Source organism: Leucopleurus acutus (genome assembly GCF_964270905.1).
Source record: "Leucopleurus acutus genome assembly, chromosome: 9".
Lineage (NCBI taxonomy): Eukaryota > Metazoa > Chordata > Mammalia > Artiodactyla > Delphinidae > Leucopleurus > Leucopleurus acutus.
Window position 1 is genome coordinate 31,715,926 of NC_139144.1, and position 9,579 is coordinate 31,725,504.

Genomic DNA, 9,579 nt, shown 5'->3' on the forward strand with positions numbered 1-9,579 from the left:
GGGGAGGCGGAGTCAGCGGAGGCTGTGGAGCTGGGAGGGTGGGAGACTGGGGGTGGGAGGGGCGAAAGCACGAGAGTGAGTGAGTGCGTGCGTGGCTGAGTATTTACGCGCCTGAGGCAGCGAGACGCTGGGGCTTAAGTCAGGCGAGCAGCGTCTCGGCGCCCGCCAGCAGCTTCTCCCGGTCCCCGGACCCAGCGACGGCTTGGTTTTGAGGATGCAGGGAAGAGAGTGTCCGGCCCTACACATGGAGGGCATGGACCTGCACCCCGAGCTGCTGCAGAAGTTCACCTGCCTGGCACCACTGACGAGGACGTGCTCATCTGTGGGTTCCACCAGTTGCTTGGCTTCCAGCTCAACCCGGCCGGCTATGCCTTTTCCTGCCCATGACACCAACCGGAACTTACAAGGAGCAGTTGGCGCCTATTACGACTAGGAGAGGCCAAACCTCAGTGTGCCTTCTGTGTCCTTTGTTGAAGGTGTCATCATAGGAGAAGGGGAGTCGACACCTCCTGATACTCAGTTTATAAAAACGTGGTGGATGCAGAATTCTGGGGCAGAGGCCTGGCCTCCAGGAGTTTGTTTTAAATACGTCAGAGGAGACCAATTTGGACTTGTGCACGTGGTGATGGGGAGATCTCTAGAGCCCCAAGAGGTTGCAAATGTCAACGTCCAGGTGTGCAGCCCGGGCAGAGCAGGAATGTGTCAGGACAGCGGCGGATATGTGCGGCCACAGGACTCTACCATGGAGATGTCGTAGGGGTCCTTCTCGGTGTGGAGGTGGGTGGACTTTTAGGAGTAACGCAGCAGCTGTCATCTTTTGAAACGGAGTGCGACACACAGCCACATCACAAGGTAGAAGGAAACTTAAACTCCTTTGCCTCTCCCCAAAAGAACCGACAATCAGGTGAAACAATTTAAAAGACCCTGGGGATTCCGGTTCGACTCCATCAGCAAAAACACATGGGCTCCTGTTGATCACCACACCAAGCAAGATGGGAGTAGACCCTCACAGAACTCTGTGAATTTGTCCCCCAGCCGTCACGGAAACAGCTTGTCCCTAAGGTAGGTGCCCTCGGAGAAGAGGAGAAAGGGCAGGTGGTGGGCCTTGGGATTTGTGATACCCCTTCATGGCAAACCTAGAAGCCTAGAATGTTCTTTAAGACTGCTTAGCTCTCCTGCCAATGCAACAGCACAAATACCTACCCCCCCACGTACACGTCCTGTGGATATTATTCCATCCACGTTGTAATTTACTGCTGTCTCTGCTCTGGTTTGGGTGTTGAAAGAACCAACTTCTTTACCTTTAGCATCAACAACAACTAAAAAGTCAAAATATCACTAGTCATTCTTCCAGTGTAAATGCATACTAAGTGTGGAGCAGCAGCACAGCTTTGGAATTCGTTCCTACTGTGTTTGCTTTGGTTTTGGGTGGGGTGTTTTTCCTGAGGAAAAAGACAAGCTCAATTATTTATCCTAAATGTTGTTGAGCTTCCAGTTTATTTACCTTGTTTGTGTGAGTTTCCAGTTTATTCACCTTGTTTGTGTGTCTTGTTGATATTTTCCCAGTCTCTTATGGCCCATCGACGTCCTCACTCAAAACCCGGAGTGGTCCAAGTGATATTTTGACTTTTCATGTGTGAGGAATAAGTGAGAGAATTGTTGAGTTAATCATCATTTTAAATATTCTGATTGTTCTAAGACAGACTTCTAGGTGTTGGATTTCTTGATCTGTTTCTTTCCATGCTTGCTGATTAGACAGAGCCTTCCATGCTCTGCTAAGGTGATGATGGTTCCTGGTTGTTGGTTTTGGTTGGTTGAATAAAGCCCTGATGCTGAGAGCTAAAAAAACAAAAAAAAAAGTTTTTAAAATGTGTAATCTCTCTGGTCAAAATTATTTAGTACTTGAAATACCAATTTATCTTATTTGATTGGAAGTGCTTTTGGAGAAAACAGAAAAAAAAAAGTTTAGACCTTAGCACTCAAGGTAGCATCTGACGTAAGTTACCAACTTTACTGAGCTTTCCTTCTGTGAATTTAGACAGGTAAAAGCTGCTGAAACTATTTGTATTCTGTAGTATACATTGTGGTTCTGAAACTTTAACCTAATTTAGAATTTCTTGCACCGCTTGTTAAAACACAGATTGCTGGTCTCGACACCAAGTGTTTTTGATTCAGTATCAGGTTTGGGTTTGGGAATTTGTTTTTCTAACAAGTTCCCAGGTGAAGGTGATACTACTGGCTTGAGAACTGCTGATGTTGTAGATTACGCCAAAGTTTAAGACAATAATTTTGCTCTTGGAAATTGTCTCTCTGTTGGAAAAAAAGACACAAAGCCTAAATTTTGATCTCAGTATATTACTCCATGCAAGCTCCTTCCAAGGTATGTCTATTATTGGTGGCTGAAATTGTTTAACATTTAAATTCTAAATACAAAGCTGGTTACTTCTAAGACATGTATTGATACTATGTACAGAGAGAAAAAAGGCTTATTAAGACAGAATTCTGTTTACTTCATTGTGCCTGCTGTAAGAAATGGAATCATTGATTTACTGACTTTTTATGAATAAGCAATACTAGTTGAGAGTAGGTAAATTTAAAATATGGTGTAAAAAATAATATAAAACCGAATGTTTTAACTCCACACACCCAGAGGTAATAATTTTACATTTTAGCATTTAATTTGCAGATTGTGTATGTGTATATTTTATATATATTTATGTATAGTATTATATGTAACATTTACATATTAATTCTGATTTATTTTACTTGATATTACATAGTAATTACTTATAATTACATTTTCCTACCAAAATATTCTTAAATAATTTTTAGTTACAGAGAAATCAATAATATATCAAAATCCCATCTCTAAACATTAGAGTTCAGCTGTTAATATTTACGTTGTAATGAGAATTTTATCACTCTTAATTACATACTTGTTGCCTGCACCTGTGAAAATATCCACCTAATGCCTCATCTCTGTCTAACCAAAACCATTTAATCCAGATCCGTCCACAGCCTGTAAAACTCTCTGTGACTTAAAACATGTTTTTTCTGGTATGATCCTCTTATCACATATGAGGTTTTTAAATTCTTTCACTAGTTAGAGTCTCTCCTACTTAAAGTAAGATCTTTATGCATACAGAGCCATGGTAGTCCTTGAGTAAGTTTGTCATATTCCCCACCTGTCAGTAAGCATTCAGCACATTTCTGCTCACTTGCTCTGTGACAACCTGGATATCATGTGTCTTTGGGAAAACATAGTCCCACTTAAATTTCTTCCTTCTAAATCTCCTGTTTAGGGACAGCTATGGTACCTATTACCATAAGGCCAGGGATTTTTGACGACAGATCATGGCAGAGTCTTGTCAGAAACAACTCATTTAGCAAAACTTCTGGCATGTGGCATTTATTCAGCCAGATGATTTTATACTCATGAAAAATGAGAACTTTTCTGTACTTACAATTTGATTTTTTTTTTGCTTCATCTCATTTAACTCTTGGTAAAATCCTTGTGTGTCTCATCTGTACAAACAAAACATGATTTATAGCAAATCTCTTCCAACTCAAAACTGAACATTCCCACCAGCTCCCTCTTTTAATATCCACCAAATTAGACAGTGATATTCTCTGTTATCTGGCCCAGTCTCATTATAACAGCGACATTTCTTCTGGTGATTCTTGTCCTTAAGGACTTGAAATTGCCTTCAGAACTAACCTGAGAGCATCAGGATTTATCTCCCACCTTGATTACCATCTAAGGTCTATGAAAAACAGTTCCTGAATGGTGCTTGACACATAGTAGAACAACCAATATTTGTTGAATGAGTAATTCGTTAACACTATTAAAATTTAGCAGATGTTTTACTTTTTTTTTTTTTTACAGAAATTAACTTTCAGTTAACGGGGGGTCTGCTTGGTTTTCATGCTATAGTTTACTTATATTGATGTATTAATTTACAAATCATTTGCTTCCAAAAAGTTTGAAGTACAGTATATAAAATTTTTGTATAAGTCCATTAAACAATAAAAGCATAATGGATGATTAAAGAGTATATTATGTTCCTCTTAAATATATTTAAAATCAAAAATAAGCTGAATTTGTCTTCCACATGCAAAATCCATAATGAATGGTGGGTGTCGGTGGTTAGAAAAAGGAGATTGACTTTAAATAAAAAATACCACTTAGTGATGATGATTATAACACATTTTAAATATGAGTCACTGTGTGCTAGCATTTATAGAATAAAAATTACGAAAAATTTAGATATATTGACGTTTCTGGGTTTAGAATACTAACAATTCTTATGTCATTAAATATGTACTGTTCTTGGCAATGGGCATGAAAATATTGCCTAGGCACATGAAGTTATACCATTTTGAGAGTATAATATTCATTTCAGCATGCCGGTCTTTTTTTTTTTTTTTTTTGCGGTACGCGGGCCTCTCACTGCCGCGGCCTCTCCCGTTGTGGAGCACAGGCTCCGGACGCACAGGCTCAGCGGCCATGGCTCACGGGCCCAGCCGCTCCGCGGCATGTGGGATCCTCCCTGACCAGGGCACTAACCCGTGTCCCCTGCATCGGCAGACAGACTCCCAACCACTGCACCACCAGGGAAGCCCCAGCATGCCAGTCTTAAATGCAGGGATTAAAATAATTTTTCTTTTTCAAAGTAATAAATTTATAATTCAACTGGCTTGCATCCTCATATTTTCCCCAGTACATGCAGAAGTGTTCAAATATTGGATCTGAAATGACTTTCTATTTAAATTTTGGTGAGTTAATGACAGCAGGAGATTAAAAAGGAGCAAATACCTTGGGCAAGTGCCGCTGCTCTGTTGGAGTTTTGTTTTAATGGAAGTTCATTTTTTTCTACTGGAAGACTATGTGAGATTTAGAGTTTAAATATGAACCGTATAATTCATGAGTTAGCTCATGAAGTAATTTGCTTTAACTGTGAGTCTCAGTTGTATATATATTTTTTCTTTTTTTAATGACATTTATTGTTCTCTTTCTAACTTTGCAAGCAATACATGTTCATTGCAGACAATTAGAAATACATAAAAACATGAAGTAAAATTAATAATCATCCATAATCCCCATCCCGCAGAGATAATCATCATTAGCATTTTAATGCATTTCTTCCCGGTATCTACATATGTTTTTATACTGTATATCTTAATTTTATTTTTCTTAACATCTTTTTTGGAGTATAATTGCTTTACAATGGTGTGTTAGTTTCTGGTTTATAACAAAGTGAATCAGCTATACATATACATGTATCCCCATATCCCCTCCCTCTTGCATCTCCCTCCCACCCTCCCTATCCCACCCCTCTAGGTGGTCACAAAGCACCCAGCTGATCTCCCTGTGCTATGTGGCTGCTTCCCACTAGCTTTCTGTTTTACATTTGGTAGTGTATATATGTCCATGCCACTCTTTCACTTCATCCCCGCTTACCCTTCCCCCTCCCTGTGTCCTCAAGTCCATTCTCTAAGTCTGCATCTTTATTCCTGTCCTGCCCCTAAGTTCTTCAGAACCTTTTTTTTTTTGAGATTCCATGTATATGTGTTAGCATACGGTATTTGTGACTTACTTCACTCTGTATGACAGACTGTAGGTCCATCCACCTCACTACAAATAACTCAATTTCGTTTCTTTTTATGGCTGATTGAAATATAATTGACAAACAATACATTGTTAGTTCCAAGTACACAACAGCATGATTCAGTATTTCTGTACACTATAAAATGATCACCATGATATGCCTAGTTATCGTCTGTCACCATACAAAGATATTACAGTTGTGTATTTCTAAGTGTGCAGAAAATAAATGCCTACTTCATGGACAGTTGTCCATTAAGATTAAATAAAATCTGTCCATGAAAGATTAAATAAAATGTTACATGAAATGATTTTTCTAAATGCATAAAAGATTGTCATAGTACTTTCCCCAAATTTTATTTGTCATCTTGTCTAGTATTTCCAAGGATGGGAATGGTACTAAAACTATTCCTAAAAAATTCAAAATATTTACAAACAAGCAGAAAATTAATGCAGAAATATTGAAGAGGCAAAACAGCACGGATTTTTTGAGGAACACCTGTAAATTGGTAAAGCTAGAGGGAAGAGACAATGAAAGGAGGTAGTCTGAATGCAACTAGAAAGTTAGATACCTTCCACTCATACCCATTGGTGACTAAATGTTTCCTACCCAGACACTGCTCTTACTGACCCCAGAAACTATGCTAATTTTCCCCCTACTCCTGGACTGCCATTGGGCCATCTCTCTGCCTGGGAACATGGTATTGGCTGCACCAGAATCTGTTCATTACCTAACTTTTCATTGAATCTCCACAGACAGAATTAGCCTCTCGTAATCAACACATTCTGTATGTTTTATTTTTAGAGACCCATATCTATGGTCACCTTTTAGATGTAAACTTGTCTAGTACAAGAACTTAATTCCTAATCATCCTCATATTTTCAAAGCATCGATCAGATTGCAAGTAGCAGATACAAGATATATTTATTAAGCTGACTCCTAAATTTTGTAAAGTACATTTATTTAGCAAATTTTATTACTTTATATTTATTATGTTATTTAGCAAATTTTATTATTGCTGTATCATCCAGAGGCACATACAATTACTACTGTCATTCAAAATCAGTGGGAGTGGAGGGGGATTTTGCAAGGTGTATTTGCTAATGTTCAGTACATACAGGAATTTCACAAACTAAATTCACATTATGCATATTCACATTAGGTACAGAGCATAAGCTCTAACTTGTGGACTGGGGTTACAATATTGTGGAGGAGCATTAGTAAGCTTACTTGCTTGCAGAAAAATATCACCTTCTTAACCTAACTTTTATCAGAAAAAATGCTGACATTTTAGTCTTGATACTTTTTTTTTTTTTTTTTTTTTTTTGCGGTACGCAGGCCTCTCACTGTTGTGGCCCCTCCCGTCACGGAGCAAAGGCTCCGGATGCGCAGGCCCAGCGGCCACGGCCCACGGGCTCATATGCTCCGCGTCACGTGGGATCCTCCCGGACCGGGGCACGAACCCGTGTCCCCTGCATCGGCAGGCGGACTCTAAACTACTGCACCCCCAGGGAAGCCCTAGTCGTGATACTTTTGACTCCTCTCTTTCAGTGGGTTTTGAACTCAGAGAAGGGGTAAGGCATTGTATATATTGACTCCCTTGAACTATAGCAAGGATAACTTCAGTCAATATAGTGGCAAGAAAAGAACAATTTATTATGGTTTTTTGCTTTAGATTTATACGTTTGCCTTTTAAAAAAATTTTGTTTTATATTGGAGTATAGTAGAGTATATTTTTTTATTAGAACGATATTTATTTTTTCTTTTCCATTATAGTTTATTACAAGATATTTAATATAGTTTCTTGTGCTATACAGGGAACTTGCTATACAGGGACAGGGAACTTGCTATACAGGGACCTTGTTGTTTATTATATATATTTTTTTAATTTTTATTTTATATTGGAGTGGAGTTGATTAACAATGTTGTGTTAGTTTCAGGTGTACAGCAAAGTGTTTCAGTTATACACATACATGTATCTATTCTTTTTCAAATTATTTTCACATTTAGGTTATTACAGAGTATTAAGCAGAGTTCCCTATGCTCTACAGTAGGTCCTTGTTGGTTATCTGTTTTAAATAGAGCAGTGTGTACATGTTAATCCCACACTCCCAGTCTCTCTCTCCTCCACCACCCTTCCCCAGTGCTAGCCATAAGTTCGTTCTCTAAGTCTGTGAGTCTGTTTCGTAGACAAGTTCATTTGTATCTTTTTTTTTTTTTTAGATTCCACATATAAGTGATATCATATGATATTTGTCTTTCTCTTTCTGACTTGCTTCACTTAGAATGATAATCTCCAGGTCCATTCATGTTGCTGCAAATGGAATTATTTCATTCTTTTTTCTGGCTGAGTAATATTCCATTGTCTATATGTACAATATCTTCTTAACCTTTCCTCTGTTGATGGACATTTAGGTTGCTTCCATGTCTTGGCTATTGTAAACAGCACTGCAATGAACATTGGGGTGCATGTATCTTTTTGAACAGTGGTTTTTCTCCGGATATAGGCCCAGGAGTGGGATTGCTGGATCATATGGTAGCTCTGTTTTTAGTTTTTTAAGGAACCTCCATACTGTTCTCCATAGTGGCTGTATCAATTTACATTCCCACCAACAGTGCAAGAGGGTTTCCTCTTCTCTACACCCTCTCCAGCATTTATTGTTTGTAGACTTTTTGGTGATGGCCATTCTGACTGGTGTGAGGTGGTACCTCATTGTAGTTTTGATGTTCATTTCTCCAGTAATTAGTGATGTTGAACATCTTGTGCCTCTTGGCCATCTGTATGTCTTCTTTGGAGAAATGTCTATTTAGATCTTCTGCTCATTTCTTGATTGGGTTGTTTGTTTTTTTGATATTGAGCTGCAGGAGCTATTTGTATATTTTGGAGATTAATCCCTTGTCGGTTTCATCATTTGCAAATAGTTTCTCCCATTCTGTGGGTTGTCTTTTCGTTTTGTTAATGGTTACCTTTGCTTTGCAAAAGCTTAGTTTAATTAGGTCCCATTCATTTGGAGGTGAATCCAAAAAGATATTGCTGCGATTGATGTCAAAGAGTGTTCTGCCTATGTTTTCCTCTAAGAGTTTTATAGTAGCCAGTATTACATTTAGGTTTTAATCCGTGTTGCATCTATTTTTGTGTATGGTGTTAGAGAATGTTCCGATTTCATTCTTTTACATGTAGCTGTCCAGTTTTCCCAGTACCAGCTTTCAAGGAGACTGTCTTGTCTCCATTGTATATTCTTGCCTCCTTTGTTGTAGATTAATTGATCATAGGTGTGAGGGTTTATTTCTCGCCTTTCTATCCTGTTCCATTGATCTGTAGTGACTTGGACCCTAAATCCACAACAAGGAGCAGAGAAAACAATACTCAAAATTGGATATTTTTAGAAATATGGGGATCCTTTATATATGTCATCTGATGATATATTTACTAGTGGAACTAAGAGCTTCTTATTAGGGTATATGTGAACTTGTAGAGAGATGTTAAAGCTGCATGTTTATTAGCACCTATTAGTATTTGTTATTGCTAATATAGCAATAGAAGAGAGCATATTTTCTGTGACTGTACTGAATCCATTCTCTGACTTTTACTTTTTAATGCTGGGAGAAAAATTAGATACTTATATTTATATGAAGTATACTGAGTCCTAATAGATTTGAGTTCACAATCCAGTTTAGCCATTGACTATCTAAAAATGGGCAAAGTAAGACAATATCTCAGTTTTCTCATATGTTAATCTCAAATTCATTCTATCTCATAAAAAATACAATAGATAATTTATGGAAGGCATATAAACGCATTGTCTGTCACAGAAATGCTTCCTAAAATATTATTATTATGCTTGGAGTTGTGGAAATTACAAAGGATATGAATATTGGAATAATAAAGTTAAGTAGAGAAAAGAAATAAGTAACAGAGGATCGCATATGGCATGTTACCAATGTCCAAAACAAAGAATGCTAAGCAAAATGT

At 38.1% G+C, this 9,579-nt stretch overlaps 1 pseudogene across 1 annotated transcript; it reads left to right on the plus strand.

Annotated features, from left to right (window-relative positions):
- Positions 1-244: 244 nt before the first annotated feature.
- On the plus strand, positions 245-1,140 carry LOC309966017 (protein ILRUN-like; annotated as a pseudogene). The gene has a single exon. The product of its transcript is annotated as a protein ILRUN-like (transcript).
- Positions 1,141-9,579: the final 8,439 nt, after the last annotated feature.